At 39.4% G+C, this 23,292-nt stretch overlaps 1 long non-coding RNA gene across 1 annotated transcript; it reads right to left on the reverse strand.

The window, feature by feature from the left end:
• Positions 1-2,629: 2,629 nt before the first annotated feature.
• On the reverse strand, positions 2,630-23,255 carry LOC123603396. Its single transcript, XR_006714858.1, has 3 exons — positions 22,771-23,255; positions 5,809-5,947; positions 2,630-3,130 (listed from the first exon to the last, which is right to left on the reverse strand). It is a non-coding gene; the product is annotated as an uncharacterized LOC123603396 (long non-coding RNA).
• Positions 23,256-23,292: the final 37 nt, after the last annotated feature.

The raw sequence follows: 23,292 nt of genomic DNA on the forward strand, positions 1-23,292 counted from the left end.
AGATTTGTCCTGGATTTAAAGCAATAAAAAAAAAAAAACTGACTTTTTTTTTTTTCTGTGAATACTGCCCCTTCTTTTGGCCACCAGAGAGGTCACAAGAACCCTGAACTTGTCAGGGTGGTAGGTTAAGTCCCCATTTCTGTCATTTATATGGCTCTGGGAAAGTCATTTCACCTTTTGGTATATCACATTCTCTAGTTAGAAAATTGATAGTTTAAATGATTACTAGGAGTCTGTAACTTCATGCCTTCTATAGGATGGCCATTAAAAAACACCAATATCTGGGAACTTATATGTAATATACCACCCCTACCTCAATGACTTTGAAATTTCAAGTTAACTCCACAAAGGAAGGAAACAGGAAGTTTCCTGAAATTTCAGGAAAATGAAATTTCATTGAAATGTATTTTACAGACAGATAAAAACATAAGCTCTTGGGTGCCTGAGTGGTTCAGTCGGTTAAGCGTTTGACTTCAGCTCAGGTCACAATCTCACAGTTTGTGAGTTTGAGCCTTGCATTGGGCTCTCTGCTGTCAGCACAGAGCCTGCTTCAGATCCTCTGTGCCCCCCTGACCCTCCCCCACTTTCTCTCTCTCTCTCTCTCTCTCTCTCTCTCTCTCAAAAATAAACACTTTTAAAAATTTTAAAAAAACCCATATACTCTTCATGAAATTATGCCTTGGGTTGAAAATACTCTGAGAGACTGTCAGAAATTCAACAACCATGTACCAAACCCCTGGGTTTACCTTCCAAAAAGTGATATCCCTTTTCTTCAGCTTATGGAAGGTAGTTAAAAGCTGCTTCTCTTGTGATTTGCCCAGGCAAATGAGCTGGGCATCCCAGAAAAAGGCAGCCGTCCAGGAAAGCGGAGTGAGGGACTTTAGGCTCTTGTTTTCTTTGAAAGACATTTCTGTTCCTCAGCCAAGCATTGTTTTTCTTTGTGTGACCATTCCTTGAACTTTGGAACATGCTTCTCCAGGCTCTCACCTCTGGGTTTCATGCTTTATGGGTTAACAGAGCTACATCATTAGATGAATCTGACCTAGTTGGTTTCAATTGATTTCAAGATGGAATTTCCTTCTAGAAGATCTATGAGATAACACCACTTTTCTATGTACAATATATAGTGAACTACTGGAGTCAGGGTAACAGCAAAAGGCAGGTCTGACTGTTCTTGGGTCTTGATCATGTTATAATAAGATGTGATATGTCCTAGGTCTGACCTTTTTGTAATGGGCAAGGATGGGGCAGTGTCTGCTCCAGACCAGTGTGGCCCTTGCTTTGTTCTTAGCGTGAAGTATACCTGGAGGCAGTCACAGCGGACATATAACTGACCTGTGGCTAATTTGTGTTTTCAGAACTTTGTTGACATGCAGTGACATGTTATCATGGACTTATCTCAGTCTAGTTAAATCTGTTTAGTACAGTTATTTGTCTTCCAATTAGGGAATGGCAAACTGGCCTGAGAAATGGAGACAGGAAGACAGATAGTCCAGTAGAAGGCTAAAAAGGCCAATAGATTCTCATATAAGAGCACAGAGATTTCAAGATATTTTAGTAATAGAGCATCAGCAGCTGGGAGAACCCAATGAATATAAAGTCCATTCGACCTCAGACATGGTTGCTTTTTTCTATTGCCTTCCAAAATTAGAATTCTGAATGCTACACACAAAACCTTTGGCTGATCAAAGGGACACTCATGGTCAGTGCCAAAGTGGCCACTGTTTCTATGAGGTGATTGTAGCTCTCACCCGGTCCCATGGCCTCCCCACCATCTCCACCATTTCAGGTGCCATCTTCCTTGGAAGCATTGCCAGTCCCTTCCTCAGTTGTCTGTTTGCAGTGATCTCCCAGTGGCTTGGCTGCCATTCAGAGCTGGATAGTTTATTTTTTTCTTTCCTGGTTAAAATGCATTTCCCCTTCTTGTTTCCCAGAACACCAAACAAACAGACTTCTTGTCCCCAGCATGGCTCCATATACCAATGTTTACCCTGTCTGGGCATTGTCCATTTGTTCTACCCCAGGGAAGGAAGGAACCTTAAGGAAGGTGCTCTGGCTTAAGCCATCCTGGCCTCTGGAGTGGGGTAGAGATGATTAAGCTTCTCTGAATCTGGTCTCTGGGCAGCACAGGCCCTTGAGAGGCATGGCACATTGCCAGGCAGAACCCATCAGAGCAAGGAGGGATTTGCAGAAGATAAAAATGTCTGGGATAATTTGTGTGCCTCCCTCAACAGACAGGAAGGGGCTCCATTGTCTTTTCAAAGTATTTTGTAGTGGGAAGATTCGCCAAATGTTTGGTGGTTTCTGAGATTGGCATAACATAAGGATTCTGAGTGACAAACTTCATATCAATGAGTTTTTCCAGTTAGCCACAGTATGCTGGGAACTAAAGTGCTGGGTCTTGTTAAGGCATCCCCAGGAACCTTGGTGGAGTGGGTAGAATATTATCCCTTCCTTCTCTTCATTCAGTGAAAATCCTTTTTTTGGTCAAGACCATTCTCCCATTTCCCCCAATGTCCTGTCCTTCCTTCCTCTTATTCTCTGCCCTCTTGGATATTCATTGAGCACCTGGCCTTATGTGTGTCCTGTTTTGTTTTGTTTCTTACTCTCAATTCTTTCTTTTCTTAGCTTACATATTATAAATTTTTGTAAGTTTATTTCAAATGAAAAAGGCATCAGATCAGTTCTGTGCCTTGGGAGGGTAATGTAGGGATAGGACTGGAAGAAGCACAGACCTCAGAGTTCAGCCAAGACAATTTGGCCCAAAATAAATCCAGAAACAGTTGGGGTAGAGATGGGGAGATAAGCTAACTATCATATATGTCATGAATAAACTCAGGATTTTCAACAAAAGCAACCTTAAATTATTATTGTTATTATGTGAGGAGTCTAATGAGGTATACCTTGGGGGTAAATACACAAGAAAATATCATTCCAATAAAATTCCCGTTGCTCAAGCAAACCTGCGTGTGCACATGCGAACACATAGATGAAACATTAAGCAATAAGTGGAAGAGCAAGGAGTGCTGGAGTAAGACTCAGAAAGTCAGGTCCTAGTCGTAGCTTGCTTCACACGGGCTGTGTGACCTTGGGGAAGTCACTCTTTATTTGCAGGTCTCAGTTTCCTTATCTGAAAAGAGAAGTGGATCCACTAAATAAGTGCGATGCTTCCCCTAGGCTCTGATGTTTAGGATTCTGTCATCAGATCCAGTAGGTCCCAGTACCAGTCTGCCCCTGCCCCCTTGTACAATCCTGTGCAAGTCACATACCCTCACCTACCCTCTTTACACAAATAGGGGACCAGAATCCTATGTTATTCACTTTCAGGACCAGCTGAGATGGGGATTTCTTTAGTTCTGGGGGACAGCTGAAATAAAAGATGAGAGGAATCTTGTTGAGAAAGAGGAAGAAAAATTCTGCAGGGATGTGATCATTCTCTCAGTCACTCAAGTTGCAAACCAGGGAGTCCTCCTGGATGCTCTTACTACTTCTGCTTTTCTCCTTCTATTCCTCCTCCTCCTTCCTCTCCCTTTTCTCCTCCTTTTTCTCCTCCTCCCCCCTCCTCCTTCTTCCCCTACTTCTCCTTTTTCTTTTCCTCCTCCTTCTTTTCTTTCTCTTTTTCTTCCTTCTGCCTCACATCTCAGTCACCAACTCCTATACAATTGTCCTCCATAAATCCCTTCCTATGTCTCCAAGCCCATCACACATCACCCCTCTACCCAAACTCTCCATTCCAGTCAAATTCACCTGCTCCTTTTTTCCAACATGCTAAGCACATCCTGCTCCTGTGCCTTTCCTTCTGCCATCCTCCATACCTGGCTTGTTCTCTCCCTTCTTTTCCAAGTCCAGTGTTCAGCTCAAGCCCTATCTTCTTTATGAAGCCTTCCCTATCTGCCAAGCTCCAGAGAGCACTGTCCATTGGTTTATTTTCTCTCCCTTTTGCTTTTCCTATTTATTATCTCTTTATGCATCTTTTCTGTTGCCAAAATCAGATTCTCAATATCTTAAGAGCTCTAAGTTATATTGGGTAATCAATAATATATTTTTTTTATTATAAAGATGATGACAGTGGTGTAAAAATCACTTGGCTTAACTTAGTCATTGAAGTCCAAGTTCTTGGCTGTCAGTTCGAAAGCTGTTTCTAGAAACCATTTCCTAGACTGATTAAAATTCTGTGACTATTTAAGGTGTAGCTAGAGGAAATAATTTCTGGATTTTTCTCTTTTCTCCTTTACTTTCCCCAACTTACAGCCCCACTGCCCATCCTAAGCTGCACAAAAATAGGGCCAAGTGATCATAAGGAACATCTGAATCTTGGTCCTTTTATAGTTGGGAGAAAAGAGTAGCTTAAATACCCTTCTCAAACTTAAGGTAGAACTTCAATGTCTATTTCCCAGATGGCTGAAGAATCTTTCAGAAGCAGCAGGACCCATGTGACCCCAGTCTTGTAAAGTTGCTTAGGTCTCTGTGCTGGACGGAGGCTGGAGTACTGAATGGACATCCCTGAGAAGGCACCCTGCTCCCCTGCTGACTAGCCCACCACTGGTGGGTGGTGCATGCTGGGTGCCAAGATGTGTGCTTCCCAGACTTACTATAAGTGGATGAGTTCTCACTACTTCTTGATGGGGCTCCATCCAGATTTGGGGGTGTGCAAGAATAACATGCTCTGGAAGATTGTTGTGGAGGCTAGAATATGGTGAGGTGCTTCAGCTAACTCTATAATAGAATCCCTTCCACTCTGGTGGGAACCTGGGGAGGGCTAAGTGGTTATTTGCCTCTTATTCTTCTTGGGGTGCTAAGAAGGGACAGAGGCCCAGGGAGGGCAGTGAAAGAATATTTACTATTCTGCCTTCTTGTTCTTCCCTTAAGAAATAAGAATTCTGTATAATGTCCTTCTACTCTGCAAACAATAGGGCATGGGCAAGCTTTTGAAACATTGCCTCTGTGTACCTCTAACAAAAGAGTACTATGAGCGTGTATCCCTGGAAGAACCTGAGATTCTACAATTTCTTTAATATCTCACACTTTTTAATAGAACTTTTACTTCAGAACACTTTTGGATTTCCAATATTATTGCAGAGGTAGTAGAGAGTTCCCTATACCCATATGCAGTTTCCACTGTGATTAACATCTTATGTCACTGCAGTACATTTATCTCAATTAATGTTACCTTATTATCAACTAAAAGTTTGATATCTCACATTTTAACTTTAAAACGTTTTGCTTTCATGTCCCGCAGAAGTGATCTGTGTTTGTTTTTATATAAACATTTTAAATTTACTTACCATTGGGGCACCTGGGTGGCTCGGTTGGTTAAGTGTCCGGCGTCGGCTCAGGTCATGATCTCACAGTTTGTGAGTTCAAGCCCCACGTCGGGCTCTGTGCAGACAGCTCAGAACCTGCAGCCTGCTTCAGATTCAGTGTCTCCCTCTCTCTGCCCCTCCCCTGCTCATGCTCTGTCTCTCTCTGTCTCTTAACAATAAATAAACGTTAAAAAATTTTAAATTTACTTACTATTTAGCTAAAGCAGACACCCCAGTATGAGGCACATTTAGCCTGTGTTCTGTGTTCGTTGGGCTATTCCTGCTCCCCTGGAGAGGTGTCCAGCTAGCTTGGGCAGAGAGGGAACTTGGAGTGGGGCCAGCAGATCTCACTGGATCCTAACAACCCTGCTCAGTAGCTGTCACTTGGTCACTTGATCTCTGAACCTTGGCTTCCTCCTCTGGCAAAAGGGAGCAGTAGCACCAGCATATGTCATAACCTGAGATTGCGTGTGCAGACACATAAAGCATGATTCACATGTCATACCTAGTTATCAAGAAGAGTTCTTAGTCATGGGGGGGAGCAGCTACTGCAGCGTGCCCTTGTTCTTGAATCATCACTTTCCATGTTCTCATAGTCTCTTCTGGCCTCAAGTTATAGTCCCAAGGAGGGTCCAAAGCTAAAACTAAGAAAGGAAACTGCTTAAATCCTATGTTCTCATTGCTGGGTTGCATGTCACAGATGTGAAAGAGGGAAATGGAAAAAAAAAATTTGGCTTCTGCTGCTGGACTTCCTGTTTGCCTTGGTGACTGTAGAACCCCCCTGTGGCCTACTTGGTGTCTGATGAGAAAGACAGAAGTAATGGGGACCATGGAGACCACCCTGTTCCCCATGGGGCCAGCTCTCGGTTTTCCTTTTGGGGGGATGTGGATGTTCACAGCCTAGGGGATAGCAGCTGGCCCAGACAGGATTTCTGCTCTCGAAACCAGCAACCCAGGCTAGCTGCTCCCATCTCTCAGAAGTCCCTGTGGGCCAACTACTGCGCAGGTGGTGATGCTTGTCTCTTGGAAAGCAGCCTAGCAGGGTTTCCTAGCCTTACACTTCAAACCAATCTGCAGTGCTGATAGCAACCTGTGTTTTCTCTTTTCTTTTCTGGCTGCAGACCTTAGAAGGCTCACCTTCATCTAAATACCTGGGCCTCTGAGTAGATGGCCTCACTGTTACCCTCTCCTGTCCAAACCCTGGAACTTCCTCCTAAACTCTAGCCAAGTCCCTGGGGCACTGCTCCTCCTGATAGTTGAATTCAGTTCAGTACAAGCCAAATAATTATGCATTGAGCAATTGTTTGGGTTATCTGAGGATACAAAGATAAATTGAATCTGGGTTCTTCCTCTTATAAAGCTCACTGGTTAGTGGAGCAGAAAGACATATAAAAAGATAATTGTTCATTTATTGAGCAAGTGCCTACTATGTGCTGGGCTCTTAAGTTCTGGGAATGCTTTGGAACTCAAGATAGCCATGATTTCTGCCTTCATGGAACTTAGAGTTGATAGTAATTTTTTTTAAATCACACTTTTAATTTTGCAACTTCAGCTGTATGAATAGTAGGAAATAAGGGTACATATGATCTGAATGCACATGGCAGGGGCCTAATATAGTTGAGGGTGAAGGAGGCTGCCCTGAGCAAGGGGAGGTGTGAGGCAAGTATGAAGGGAAGTGGGCTTAAGTCGGGAAGTAGAGGAATAGAAAGAAGATATCAGAAGGGGCACACTGTATTTATGCTGAGAACTTCTTGTGTGTTGGGATGACACTAGCCCTGCAGCCCAGAAATACATCCCACTTGATCATGGTGAATAATTCTTTTACTGTACTGTTGGATTAGATTTGCTAATATCTTTTTGAGAAATTTTGCATCCGTGTTCATCAGGGATATTGTCCTACAATTGTCTGCTTTTGGAATCAAGGTAATGCTGGCTTTGTAGAATGAGTTTGGAAGTTTTCCTTCTATTTCTATTTTTTTGGGGAAGAGTTTGAGAAGAATAGGTATGAACTCTGTTGGTTTTTTAAAATGTTTATTTATTTTGAGAGAGCAAGAGAGAAAGAGCATGCAAGGGGCAGAGAGAGAGAGAGGGAGAGAGAGAGAGATTCCATACTTTCAGTTCAGAGCCCGATGCGAGGCTCAATCTCATGAACTGTGAGATCATGACCCGAGACGAAATCAAGAGTCGGACACTTAACTGACTGAGCCACCCAGGTGCCCCTTAACTCTTCTTTAAATGGCTGGTGGAATTCCCCTGGGAAGCCATCTGCCCCAGGACTCTTGTTTCTTGGGAGATTTTTAATTACTGATTCAATTTCTTTGCTGATTGTGTGTCCAAGCAGCTTTTTCTTATGGTGAGTTCACTTATTCACCATTCACTTGTATTTTCTATAAATATGGAGATACTCTAAAAAGTTGACCAAGATAAACATAATTGTATTATCAGAATTCCAGCCGTTTCTTTATTGTAGTTCACAGACTGAGAACCTGTGTTAACAGAGGTGTATTTTCTTCTTTCTCTGTTTGCACACAGGCCAGTGTGAGGCTAAGCATGTCTCTTGTAAAATCTTACCCGGGGTTATAAGTTGCTAACACATTCCAATACCCTGAATTTTGCCCACTATCCTCCTGATGCAACAGCCTGCATGATATAAGGTCCCTCTTTCAGGCTACATCAGTTTAATTCCTTGTTATTCAAAGTATGGTCCAACATTGGCATCACCTGGGATGGCTGGGTGGCTCCATTGGTTAAGCGTCCAACTTCGGCTCAGGTTGTGATCTCACAGTTTGTGGATTTGAGTCCCACACCAGGCTCTGTGCTGACAGCTTAGAGCCTGGAGCCTGCTTCCGATTCTGTCTCTCTCTGTCTGCCCCTCCCCCTCTTGCTCTCTGCCTCTCTCTCTCTCTCTCTCTCAAAAATAAATAAACATTAAAAAAAAAGAAAGAAAGAAAGAAATGCAGACTCTTGGGGCACCTGGGTGGCTCGGTCGGTTGAGTGTCTGACTTAGGCTCAGGTTATGATCTCAGGGTTCATGAGTCTGAGCCTTGCGTCGGGCTCTGTGCTGACATCTCAGAGCCTGGAGCCTACTTTGGATTGTGTTTCTCCCTCTCTGCCCCTCCCCTCTTGCACTCTGCCTCTCTCTCTCTCAAAAATAAATAAACATTAAAGTAACCTTAAAAACAAAAAGGAAATGCAGACTCTTGGTCCCCACCCTAGACCTATTGAACTGGAGTCAATTGAACGAGACCCCTAAATGATTTTTTTTTTTTTTTTTGCCCATTAAATTTCAAGAGGCAGATAAACCAAGTATATCACAATCACCTAAAAAAGGATTGCTGACTTTCCAGCCCATGATCAACCCCTATCTCTTCAGTTCAGCCAATTCCATCAGGCTTATGATCTGTTTGTTCATTTAAACATTCCTACTTATTGCTACCAAATTCTGCATTACTTATCATGCATTTGCTGGGTCCAAGTCACCAAAAAGCCAACTCAAGTTGGCCTAATTAATAGGGAAATTTTTAAGTTGGATGCTAGATACACAAGTAGTCGTTAATACTATTTGTTCCATATTTCTATCATTGTAACTTTTTAAAAATTGTGGTAAAATACACTTAACATAAAAGTTACCATTTTAATCATTTTAAGTGCACAGTTCAGTATTAAATGTATTCACGTCATTGTGCAACCAACGTCTGTTCCACATTTTTGATCATCTAAAATACACATTAAAAAAAGAAAAAAATCTAACCGGAAGTCTAGAGATAAGGCGGACTTCAGGATTGACTTAATTCAGTGGTTCTGGCTTCCTTTACTCTACAGTTCTCCTGGCTTTGCCTTCTCCAAACTTCTAGCCATCCTTCCTTTGGAAGCAAGATGGCACACAACCACATTCAGAGACAGGCAGAGAATCTCACAGAAGAGAGAGGATAGCTTTCCCAGTAATGTTGGCAAGTTTTTTTCTCACATCTCATTGGCCTGAATTGGATCACATGCTGGTTTCTTAATTGGCAAGGAGATTTTAAACCTCATCAGATTATTGCCTTAGAGAGGTCACTCTGGTTTCAGTATGGAGAAGAGTTGGATGGGGAAAGACTATAGATGGAGAGGTCAGGTGGGAACCTATTGCTGTCATCTAGGCAAGAGCTAGTGGTAACTTGAAATAAGATAGTGATTGGTTGTCCTGGAGGTGGGGAGCCAAAACAAATTCCAGAGATATTTATACGGTAGATTAACCTGATTGAGACCTTAACTCTATCTCCTGTTGAAAGAATAAAAATACTTTCCCCTCAACCCTTCCTCAAGAAAGCAATTAAAGTTTTGTGTCCTGGTGGATTGCATTTTCCTTGCCTCCTGGGAAATTAATAAGCATTTGTTTTACCTAAACAAGCAAATAAATTAACCACCCCCCACACCACCACCACCACCACCGCCAACAACAACAACAACAACATAACTGACAAACGTAGCTCACAAAGGTTAGGGAGCTCTGTCGAGGTACTCAGGGGAGGAGGGAAAGTAGAAAGAAGACAGCTTGGTTTCTGAAGGCTGAAGGGATGGAGGGATTGCTAGTTATGTTGGAGATGCAGGGCCAAGAAACAGGGAACTTTAGCTCCTTTTCAGCTTTCCTAGATGGGGCAGGACCTCTAATGGGGTGGCACATGGATATCTGTGGCTAATCCCTAAGGATGGGGTCCCAGGGGACTGAGTTAGTCATGAGGAAGATGGACATGATGATCAGAAAGTAGCTGCTCCTCGGAGAGTGCAGACCATGACCATTCCAGTAATGACCATGATGGAGTGGATGTCTTTCCAAGGCAGGGGGACACTACTCCAGGGAGTGGCAAAGGCTGCTAATATTGACTGACACTGGATTTCCATCAGCTTTGCTGAGTGGAAGCTTGAAACCAGATCTAATTTAACAATGTACACTATTATAATTATTCACATAATACAGTTGAGAATACATACAATGCATACCCATGCTCCATCACCCAGATTTGCATTGTTTCCTCTGCTTGGAATGCTTATTCTCCAGATATCCATGTGGCTTGCTCCATCACCATCTTCAGGTATTTACTTGAATATCACAGTTCCAGTGAGTGTTTTCCTGATTTCCCTTAAAAAACATTTCAAACTCCTCCCACAATTCTTATCATCCTTCCTTGCTTTATTTTTCTTCATGGAACTGACCACTATATATTGTACCATATTTTACTTTTTTGTTTACTTTCTATCTACCTGGACCATAATGTAGATTCCATGAGGTCAGAGACTGTACATCCCCAGGGCTTAACACAGTGCCCCACACATAGAGACTAGCAATACATATTTGTTAAATGAATAAATGAAGTGAATTAATTGATGAATGGTGGAACAAACTCATAACCACCACATCTTGGGCTTGGACAGAATTGCTGAGAATCCTTACTCAAAGTAATTTGCATCACCATCTACTTTCAATCCCAATAACTGTAGCCAAACAATTTTTTTTTTGAGAGAATAGCCAAAACTTTGAATCAAACTTATTGTGTAGATATGAATATAGACTGTCAAAAGGTCGTTTCTGATTTGGGAAAAGTCAGTAGACTTCAGCAAGATTAAACTTGAAAGAGTCCTGCAGCTGGCAGAAAGTTCTGCCACTTATTGGAATTTATTGAAAACTTTACTTTCTTTGTATTTCCAGGAGGAAATACAAGAAAGGGAGGAGCGTGAAAGGTGAATTTTAAAGTCTCTGTATTTCTAAAAATTGAAGCATCTTGGAGGGGGAGGGACCATAGAAGCCAATATCACCAGAGTCCTACTATTTAGAACACTCCTACTGATAGGAGTGAACAGTCACTGAAGACCTGGGCTAACCTGTTGGGACACACTGTAGGGAAAATGAGGCTGCTCAAGATAAAAGCAGTTAATTACCAGAAACTGAGTATATTTCTTGTGAAAAGGCATTTGAGATCTGACTGGGGCATATGAGTGAACTGATTCAGAAACTGAGCTTCTAGGGGCGCCTGGGTGGCTCAGTTGGTTATGCATCCAACTTTAGCTCAGGTCATGATCTCATGGTTCATGAGTTCAAGTCCCACATTGGCTGTCTGCTCTCAGCACGGAACCTGCTTTGGGTCCTCTGTCTCCCTCCCTCTCTGCCCCTCTCCCACTTGTGTTTCTCTCTCTCTCTCTCTCTCTCTCTCTCTCTCTCTCTCTCTTTCTCTCAAAAATAAAACATTTTTAAAAAGAAGAAGCTGAACTTCTGGGTACCACTGACGTATTTTCTTCTCCTACCAACTCTGGTAATGTCAGTGTGGAAATACCCATGTAGTCTTACCTATTCCACCTGTTGGTACACTGCCTGGGTGGGGATGCCCTGAGCAAGTTGGCCTGGGTTTAGTGCCACTCCCATACCAGTGTTTCCTAGGATCACATCCCTCAAATACACTTGTAACAGATGCTGTTGGTGCCCTGCCCAGGTCCACTTGATTAGCTGCTGAGCATGTTGATTGTCAACAGCTAATACATGCACATGTCTCAGGATTGCTCTTGGCTGATGGGTGCTCCCTAGCCTAGAGCTGTCTAAGAGGTTCTATTCTGCTTCTTTCAGGGAGTCAATCAATTCTCCAATGAACCCTGATTGCTTTGTAATGGAGTGGTATGGTAGTTAGAAACCAAGGTTTGGGTATGGGAGGGCTTATTTCTACTGGGGAGTCATTATGTCTAGGCTCTCTCAGTAGACAGAGCTAAGAATGCTATGTATGGATGCCAACTCATGCATACATATGTACCTACATTCATTTCTGACCCAGTTTTTATACATATTTTTACATACTCATGAGTTTTTATTGCTAACTCCAACTCTAATTCAGCACCACAGGGTTCATTCTTGCCTTCACCCTTCCCCTTATTTGTAATTTCTATCTCAGGCAGGGAGAAATATGTCTCTCATTATTTACAATATATTTACGTATTAGTTCAAACTTAGTATACACATAAATTAGTTTCAGAATTGCTAACCCACACCCCCCTGAGAAAGAAATTTACCAACTAGAGTACAGCATTTGTGTACAGTTCTTTTTACTTTAGCCTTGGGTTTCCAATCAAAATACTGTTTTCTGAGGTTATTTAGGTTGGCCGTCTTTTCCTTCAGTGTGGTTAAGTGAATAACTTATAACACAATTCAATTTCTTTGTCATACTCTGCATTACAGTTTAGGTACCTGTCACAATCTGGTAAAGAGTTTACATACAATAAAAATGCACTCATTGTCATACATGGTTCTATAGGTTTTAATAGTTCCATTACTTCTCAAATTCCCTCCACTGCCCCTTTATGCTCAATGTCTTTCCAACCCCAACCCCAGGCAACCACAGATCTGTGTTCCATCTTTATAGTTTTTATTTTTTTTTAGAATGTCATATAAAAGAAACCACACAGAATATATCACTTTGTGTCCAGCTTCCTTCACTTAGCCTAATGACTTTCGAAGATTCATCCATGTAGTTTTATGTATCAGTAGTTACTTTGTTTTTAATGTGTAATATTCCGTTGTATAAATACTATACAAGTTATTTAAATATACACATGCTGGTGGACATCTGGGCTGTTTCCCATTTTTACTATTAGGAATAAAGTTGCTATGCATATTCACATATAAATCTTTGGGTGGACATATGTTGACATTGCTTTTGAGTAAATAATTAGGAATGGGATTGCTGGATCATATGGTAGGTAAATGTTTCCCTTTGTAAGAAATGTCTAGTTTTTCCAAAGTGTCTATACTATTTTGCGTTCTGACCAGCAATATCGTGAGTTCTAGTTGCTCCACATCCTTACCAGAATTTGTTATTTTCTACTCATTAAACTTTAGCATTCTAATAGGTAGAATAAATGTGCAGTAATGTCTTGTCTTGATTTTAAAATGCATTTCCTTGATAACTAATGATGTTGAACATCTCTTCATGGACATATTGCCATTCATATATCTTCACTGGTGAAATATCTGTTCAAATATTTTGGCCATTAAAATATAAGATTGTCCTATGATAACTGGGCTGTGAGAGTACTTTATTTTTCTGGATATGTCCTTTATCACATATGCATTTACAATTTTTTTCCAATATGTTTCTCATCTTTTTGTTTTCTTAACAAGTGTTTTCTAAGAACGGCTTTTCATTTTGATAAAGACCAATTCATTAGCTTTTTTCTTTTGTAGTTTGTACATCTTGGGTCTTAGCTAAAAAATATTTTTACCTGTCAACTATAATTTTTTTTAAAAAGAGAGATACAATAAAAAGATGTTAAGAAAAAAATTTTACCCAACTCAGGATCTCACAGATTTTCTCTTGTGTTTTTGTCTACAAGTTTTGTAGTTGTAGCTCTTACTTCAGGTCTATGATCCATGTTGCTTTAACTTGTTAAATTCTATGAGGTAAGGAATTGATTTTGTTTTGTTTTGGGTTTGTTTTTTTTTGTTTTTTGGTTTTTTTTTGCATATAGATATCCAGTTGTTCTGCATTGTTTATTGAAAATATTGTTTTTCTCCATAGAATTACTTTGGGACCTTTGTAAAAAATCTAAAACCTATTGATTGTAGGGGCACCTGGGTGGCTCAGTTGGTTGAGCAACCAACTTTGGCTTAGGTCATGATCTCGTAGTTTGTGAGTTTGAGCCCCATGTTGGGCTCTGTGCTGATAGCTCAGAGCCTGGAGCCTGCTTCGATTCTGTGTCTCCCCCTCTCTCTGCCCCTCCCCTGCTCATGCTCTGTCTCTCTCTCTCTCTCTCTGTCTCTCTCTATACAATAAATAAACATTAAAAAAAATTAAAATCTATTGATTGTATATGTATGGATCTATTTTGGACTCTATCCTGTCCCATTGATCCATATGTCTACCTTTATGCCAATGGGACACTGTAGTAATTACTGTATTTTTATATTGTCTACAAACCAAATATTGTAAGCTCTCAACTGTTTTTCCTTGTCAAATTGTTTTTGGCTAAGCTTTTGCATTTCCATGTAAATTTTAGAATCAGTTTGTCAATTCTCCAAAAAACCAGGTAGGATTTTTATTGAGACTTAGATCATTTTGGGGAGAGGATTTTTTTGAGAGGGAGAGAGAGAGAGAGAGAGAGAGAGAGAGAGAGAGAGAAAGCGTGAGTAAGCATGAGTGGGGAAGGGGCAGAGAGAGAGAGGGAGAGAGAAACTTTCAAGCAGACTCCATGCTGTCGGTAAAGAGCCCCACTTGGGGTTTGATCTCACAAACCATGAGATCATGACCTGAGCTGAAATCAAGAGTTGGATGTTTAATCGACTGAGCCACCCAGGTGCCCCAGGAGACTATCTTAATATTAATTTTTCCAATCCATAAACCTGTTACCTCATTTAATATACTAGGTCTTTATTTTATCTTACCAATATTTTGAAGTTTTATAAGTCTTGCACATGTTTTGTTAATTTTTCTGTTTCTTTTTTTTTATGTTATTGCAGATGGCTTTAATATTTAAAATTCAATTTCAAATTGTTCCTAGTATATGGAAATGCAATTGATTTTTGTATATTGACCTTATATTCTGTGACTTTGCTAACCTTGTTAGTTCCAGTGGTATTTTTGTAGATTATTTAGGATTGTTTACATACACGATCATGTTGTGTATAGTTGGTGAAAGCAAATATTCTTCTTGGTTTCCAGTTTTAGGGATAGTGTTCAGTATTTCACCACTAAGTATGATGTTAGCTGCTTTTTGTGTGAACGTATGTTTTTAATTCTCCAAGGTAAATATCTAAGAGTAGAATTGCTGCATTATATGCTAACTTTATTTTTAAGCTTTTGAGGAAATGCCAGACTGAATTTCAAAGCAGCTGCACCAATTTGTATTCCCTCCAAAAGTGTATGAGAGTTCCAATTTCTTGACATCATCACCAACACTTATTATCTATCCTTTTATTATAACCATCCTAGTGGGAGTGAAGTGTATATCACTGTGGTTTTACTTTGCACTTTCTTAATAATCAGTGATGTTGAACATCTTTTCATGTACTCTTTGGTCATTTGTATATCTTCTTTGGAGAAATGTATGCTCAAATCCTTTGTTCATATTTTTACTTGAATTATGTATCTTTTTATTATTGATTTGTAGGACTTCTTTGTATATTCTAGATACAGGTACCTTGTCAGATACATTATTTGAAACTATTTTCTCTCATTTTATGAGTTGTATTTTCATTTTCTTAATATTTCATTGTCCTTTGAAGTGCAGAAATTTTGAATTTTGATGATGTCCAATTTATTTTTTTAAATCATTTCTATTTTAGGTGTCATATCTAAGAAGGCTTTGCCTACTGTAGTCATAAAGATTTATGCCTGTTTTCTTCTAAAAGTGTTATAGTTTAACTCTTACATTTATGTCTTTGATCTATTTTGAATCTTTTATAAATGCCCTGAGGTAGGAATCTAACTTCATTCTTTTGCATGTGCATATCCAATTGTCTTGGCACCATTTATTGAAAAGACTACTCTTTGCCATTAAATTGTCTTGGCATAGTTGTCAAAAATCAATTGACCCTAAAGGTAAAGGTTTATTTCTGCAGTCTCATTTTATTCCATCAATCTATATGTTTATCTTCATGTCAGTACCACACCATCTTCCTTTAGCTTTGTAAATTTTGAAATCAGAAAGTGTGAGTCCTCCAGCTTTAAGTATCCATATAAAGTTTATTTATTTTATTTAAATATTTTCTAAATGTTTATTTATTTATTTATTTTGTTTTTTTTCTTTTTTCTTTTTTTCTTTTCTTTCTTTCTTTCTTTCTTTCTTTCTTTCTTTCTTTCTTTCTTTCTTTTATTTATTTTTGAGAGAGAGACAGCATGAGCAGAGGAAGGGCAGAGAGAGAGAGGGACACACAGAATCTGAAACAGGCTCCAGGCTCTGAGCTGTCAGCACAGAGCCCAACGTGGGGCTTGAACCCACAAGCCATGAGATCATGACCTGAGCTGAAGTCAGGCGCTTAACTGACAAAGCCACCCAGGTGCCCCAGAGTATCCATATAAATTTTAAAATAAGCTTGTCACTTTCTGGAAAAAAAAGTGAAGCTGGGATTTGGGTATGGATCATGTTGAATCTGTACATCAGTTTAAGAAGAATTGTCATTTTTTAAAATTTCGTTTTATTTTTTATTTGAGAGAGAGAACAAGAGCAGGAAAGAGGGGCAAAGGGAGGGAGGAAGGGGGAGAGAGAGAGGAAGGGAGGGAGGGGGGAGAGAGAGAGAGAGAGAGAGAGAGAGAGAGAATCTCAAGCAGGCTCCATGCTGTCAGTGAAGAGGCCCCTCAGGGTTTGATCTCACGAACAATGAGGTCATGACCTGAGCTGAAATCAAGAGTTGGATGCTCCAACTGAGCCACCCAGGCTCCCCAGAAGTATTGTCATCTTAACAGTATTAAGTCTTAGGATATCTTCCATTTATTTAAGTCTTTTTTCATTTTTTGCAATGATATTTTGAAGTTTGCAGTGTTTAAAGTCTTGTGCTTCTTTTAATACATTTATTCCTACATATTTTGTTTTCTGTGATGCCATTGTAAGTGGAATGTTTAATTTAATTTTCAGATTGTTCATTGCTAGTGTATAGAAATATAACTGAATTTTTATATTGAGCTTATATTCTACAATCTTGATGAACTCATTGATTAGTTCTGATAGTTATTTTGTGAATTTCTTAAGATTTCCTGTAAATATGATCATGTCTTCTGTAGAAATAGTTTTACTCCTTCTTTCCCAATCTGGATGCTTTTTATTTATTTTTCTTGCTTAAATGCCCTGGCTAGACCCTCAAGAACAATGTTGAATAGAAATGATGAGAGACATCCTTATCTTGTTCCAAATGTTGTAGTGTTTCATTATCAATCATGTTAGGTATGGTTGGTTTTTTGTTTTTGCTTTTGTTTTAGGTGTCCTTTATCAGGTTGAGGGAGTTTCCTTATATTCCTAATTTGTTGAGTGTTTTTCCCATGAGAGTGTTGGATTTTGTCAAAAGCTTTTCCTGCAACTATTGAGATGACCATATGGTTTTATCCTTTCTTCTATTAATATGGTGTATCACACCGATTGATTTTTGTATGTTGAGTCTTATATTCCTGGGATAAATCCTACTTGGTCATGAGGTATTAGCCATTTTATATATTGCTAGATTCACATTACGAGTAGTTTTTGAGGGTTTTTGGATCTATATTTATAAGGGATATTGGTATACATTTTTCTTTCCCTGTTGTGTTTTTTGTCTGGTTGTTATCTTGGTAATACTGGCTTCATGGAGTGAATTGAGAAGTGTTCCCTTTTCTGTTTCTTGGAAGAGTTTGTGAAGGATTGGCATTAATTATTTAAATGTTTGGAAGAATTCACCAACAAAGTTATGTGTCCTGAGTTTTCCTTTCATGGGAAGATTTTTTAAATTAGGAATGCAATTTATTCGTTATAGGTCTATTCAGAGTTTTAATTGATTCTTTGGTCATATTTGGTAGGTTTTTTTCTTTTCTAGGAATTTGTCCATTTCATTGAGGTTATTGGCATACAATTGTTCATAGTAATCTCTTATAATCCTTTTTATTTCTGTAAGGTCTGTAATAATGCCCCTATTTAATTCTTGAATTTAGGAATTATGTCTTCTTGATGGATTGACCTTTTTATGATCATAAAATATCCTTTGTCTTGATAACAATTTTTGTCTAAAGGTTTATTTTGTCTGATATTACTAGTAGAGTCATTCTCTCTCTATTTTGGTTACTGTTTGCTTGGTATACCTTCTCCCATCCATTTACTTTCAACCTATTTCTCTTTGAAACAAAAGTTTGTCTATTGTAGACAGCATATAGTTGGATCATGTTTTTCCAAATCATTCTGCTAATCTCTGCCTTTTGATTGGTGTGTGTAATCCATTCACATTTAATATAGTTATTGATAAGGTGAGGATTTACATCTGCCATTTTTTAAATTTGTTTTCTATATGTATTCTTTTTGTTCTTCTGATCCTTTATTACTGCCCTATTTTGTGTTAGATATTTTCTAGTGTACCATTTAAGTTCCATTACTGTCTTTTTTACTATGTTAAAAAATTTTTGGAGTTATTTTCTCAGTGATTTCTCTAGGGATTATAATTAATATATCAATTAATTAATTAATTTAATGTTTATTTATTTTTGAGAGAGACGGAGTGTGAGTGGAGGAGGGGCAGAGAGAGAGGGAGACACAGAATCTAAAGCAGGTTCCAGGCTCCATGCTGTCAGCACAGAGCCCAATGCAGGGCTCAAACCTACAAACCATGAGATCATGACCTGAGCCAAAGTTAGATGCTTAACCAGCCACCCAGGTGCCCCTATAATTAATATCTTAACTTATAACAACCCAGTTTAGATTAATTCCATTATTATTTCAATAACATACAAAAGCTTTGCTCCTGTATAGCTCTGTTCCCTTCCTCTTCCTTTATTGTCCTACAAATTACATCTTTATTCCTGATAAGTTCATCAACACAGTTTTAAATTCTTCCTTTATGCAATTGTCTTTCAAATCTGATAGAAGGAAAAAAGATAGTACAAGAAAAAAAGTGTACTTTTTTTCAGCTTTATTGAGAAATAATTGGCATACATCACTGTATAAGTTTAAGGCATAAAGCATGGTGGTTTGATTTACATATATTGTGAAATGATTACCACAACAGGTTTAGTTAACATCCATCATCTCATATAGATACAATAAAAAGGAAAGAAAAAGAAATTTTACTTTGTGATGAGAACTCTTAGGATTTACTCTCCTAACAACTTCCCTATATAATATATAGCAGTGTTAACTATAGTCATCATGACATACATTACATCCCTAGTACTTACTCTTCTTATAACTGGAAGTTTGTCATTTGTCCACCTTCCTGCAAGGTGGATTAATTAATTAATTTATTTATTTATTTACTTACTTACTTATGAGAGAGAGAGAGCGCGTTGGGAGAGGGGCAGAGGGGCAGAAGGGGGAGAGACAGAAAGAGAGAGAGAGAGAGAGAATCTTAAGGTCTTTCCTAATTTCCAATATGACTTCTTTCTTGAAAAATTATTTAGAAGTTAAATATCAAATACTTGGAATTTTCTGGATCTCTTTCTGCTTTTGATTCTATTTTGGTCTTGGAATGTATTTCGTATGATTTCAATCTTTTAAAATTTACTAGGACTGGGGCGCCTGGGTGGCACAGTCGGTTAAGCGTCCGACTTCAGCCAGGTCACGATATCGCGGTCCGTGAGTTTGAGCCCCGCGTCGGGCTCTGGGCTGATGGCTCGGAGCCTGGAGCCTGTTTCCAATTCTGTGTCTCCCTCTCTCTCTGCCCCTCCCCCATTCATGCTCTGTCTCTCTCTGTCCCAAAAATAAATAAACGTTGAAAAATTTAAAAAAAAAAATAAATAAATAAATAAAATAAAATAAAATAAAATAAAATAAAATAAAATTTACTAGGACTTGTTTTATAGCCCAGAAATGGTCTTAGTCAATGTTCCATGTGCATTTGAAAAGAATATACATTCTGCTGTAGACTGAAATGTTCTACAAATGTCAATTAAGTCAAATTGGTTGATGATGTTGTTTAGGCCTCTATAAGCTTACTGATTTTCTCCCCACATATTTTATCATCTACTAAGAAAATATGTTATACCTCTAACTGTAATTGTGGATTTTCCTATTCCTCCTTTCATTTCTATTAATTTCTTGCTTTATGTACTTTGAAGTTCTGTTATTAAGTATATAAACATTTAGGTTTATGTCTTCCTGATGAATTGCATTTATCAATATATAATTAAATTTATAAAATACTCCTCTTTATCTCTGCTAATATTCCTCATTTTTAAGTCTATTTGCCTGTTACTAATATAGCCATTCCAGCTTTCTTTTAATATTTGTATGGTATATCTTTTTCCATCCTTTAACTTTTAAACTATCTTTTTATTTAAAGTGGGTTCCTTGTAGGCAGCATATAGTTGGATTTTACTTTTTATCTAATCTGACAATCTCTGATTTATAATTGGCATGTTTAGGGGCACCTGGGTGGCTCAGAAGGTTGAGTGTCCAATTTCGGCCTAGGTCATGATCTCATGGTTCATGAGTTTGAGCCCTGCGATGGGCTCTGTGCTGACAGCTCAGAGCCTGGGGCCTGCTTCGGATTCTGTGTCTCCCTCTCTCTCTCTGCCCATCCCCTGCTCATGCTCTGTCTCTCTTAAAAATAAAATAAACATTAAAAAAATTTTATAATTGGCATGTCTACATTTTATGGCCCCTTCCTCCATCTTCAAAGTTGGAGAAAAAGAGAATAAAGCAGAAATCAATCCTATTATGCCTCCTAAGGTTGTTTCATTCAGGAGGATCTCTTCCTGGGACTGGTGAGTTTGAGGGATATTTATTAGGCACACAGCATGGACACTGGGGGACTGAGACAAGTTTTTGAAGAACTATAATAATGTTCTTCCTTTCATGCTTTCCTAAAGTCTTATTAAGTAAGGAGTAAGGAGAACCCAAGTAAGCTATAAAGTACAAGTTGGGGAGGGGAAAGGGACAGTGTTGGACTGTTCTGATGTGGCTCACTGGTTTTGTAATGAAAAAATTAGGGAAGGGGTTGGGGGCAGGAGTAGATATAAGGAAACAGCACAATTCAAAGGAGAGCCCAAACTCCGTGCTGACGGCTGAGAGCCTGCAGCCTGCTTTGGATTCTGTGTCTCCCTCTCTCTCTCTCAAAAATAAACATTAAAAAAATCAAAATGCAAAGAAAAGCCCACAGACTGGAGTCAGAACACCTTTAATATAAGCCCAGGTTCTGTGCTTCCTTGTCATAAGAATGTGAGAAATTTAATTAATGTCTTGGTTTATAAATATGTGATATGAAGGCAATAATATTTGCCCTTCATGATGGTTTGTACAAATGCTTTCTAAACCAGTTTCTCCACATGATGGTGTTATTTTAGGGAGAACACAGTAAATGTCAACCCTGAGCCATCCAGATGAGAGTGGTAGGATTGCTGGTGATGGTTCAAGAGATTTTGTCCTTTATCCGATACAATCCAAACTTTTGACTCTTAACAAGATGTCAGTATATATGTGTAGTGGGAACCACACCATTCTTGATATCACAGTACAAACTCCTTTCAGAATTTGATAAAAGCCATGAACTTGTTCCAGAATATGCATGCCACAAAATTCTAGGGAAAGACTTAATAGACCCATTGAGCCTCAGTCATAGACCCCAGGTTTAAGAATCCTGATATATAGATACCAGTAAACAAAGAGAAAATACAAAAATCTGGTTTACCAGTAAAAAAATAATTCATTTATAGTTACTTATACAAATAACATGTTTCCATACCATGTGGTACAGTTCCTATTTTGCTTATAATTATGTCAGATTGCCTTGGCTATAAGTTTGATTTGGTTACAAACTAAACTTTTTTTTTTTAACGTTTGTTTTTGAGAGAGAGAGAGCACGCACAGGCAGGGCAGGAGGCAGACACACACACACACACACACACACACACACACACACACACACACAGAATCCAAAGCGGGCTCCAGGCTCTGAGCTGTCAGCGCAGAGCCTGATACGGGTCTCAAACTCACAAATTGTGAGATCACGACCTGAGCCAAAGTCAGGCACTTAACCAACTGAGCCACCCAGGTGCCCCAATAAACTAAACTCTTGATGCATCCTCCACCTTTATCATTTGTTGTTCATGTGGCATAGTGTTGTCTATTTACAACTTTAAAAGGAAAAATTAGACCATTTCTTAAGAGCTAGAATTCTGCCTCCAGTTTCATCTGTTGAAATAATTATTTCTCACATTGGAAACTGTGTGCTCTTATGAAATAAAATGGTGGGTGAGAGGCTGCAAGGCAGACTGGAAGGTGTTCAGGCTTCAAAAGACAGACCTGGGCTGGAATCCCAGCTCCTGCACCATTTACTAGAGTTCAACCTTAATAAGCCTTTTAAACCCTGGCCTTCCCTAATGTCATCCTTTAAATGGGAGTAACCCTACTTAAGGGGTTTCTGTGAGGATTAGGGACAATGCAAACAAAGCACCCAGGCTGTACTGGATGCTAAATAAATGGTGCTATTATTATGGTTAAGCCCTCGGTGTTACACAACAGCAGCTAGGTTGCCCAGGGCTCCCAAAGCCATATAATCAAACTGGCAAGAGATTGCTGAGTTCAGGGGACAATTGCTTACTCTGTTGGGGGAGTAGCAAATGTCAGAGTTCGATAACTGTTGATCTACCTCAAGGTGCCAGAGAGCCATACTCCATATAATGGTGTGTCTTGCTTTGATGGTCAATGAAACATGACTTTCGAATAGCACTTTGTTGGCTTTTCAGGAGGCTAGTGCAATTTCTTAAGATGGTTTAAATATCCGGAACCAACACATTCAGGGGAAAAAACAGTTCAATAATAACAAATATTCCTTCCTTACTGTTAGCTTCCTTGTTCCTTCTTTCTCCGGCTCAGGGAATACCAATTCAAGGACTAACTCTTCTGACACTTTTTTTGTTTTCTTCCAAGAATATATTTTCATGTCTGAGTAAGTGCCAACGCCTTCCCTGAAAGAATGGGTGCATTCTGAATCACGTTCACCGATTTTCAGGTCAAAGTTTCCGAGCATCAGTGGAAGGCAGTGTGGCGTGATAAGACAAGTCGAGTCGAGGACTCAGGTCACCTGGGTCTGAATCTCCATCACCATTTCGGAATCACCATTCACCATTGTGAAAGGAGTCGATGGTGCTGCCTTAGTTTTCTCACTTGTAAAGGGCACCAAATCCGGTCCTGGGTGTGAACGAGCTTTGTCGCACGTGCATGCGATAAGGTCGCACGCACATGATCCAGAGGTACCGCAACCTGACCGCACCCAATAGCTCCGGCTGGATCCCGCCAGCTGCGGTCGCTCGCCTGCGGCGCCGTGCCGGGAACCGTAGGTTGCGCGCGCAGCACCTCCATA

Source organism: Leopardus geoffroyi, chromosome E1, assembly GCF_018350155.1.
Source record: "Leopardus geoffroyi isolate Oge1 chromosome E1, O.geoffroyi_Oge1_pat1.0, whole genome shotgun sequence".
In the NCBI taxonomy this organism is placed as follows: Eukaryota; Metazoa; Chordata; class Mammalia; order Carnivora; family Felidae; genus Leopardus; species Leopardus geoffroyi.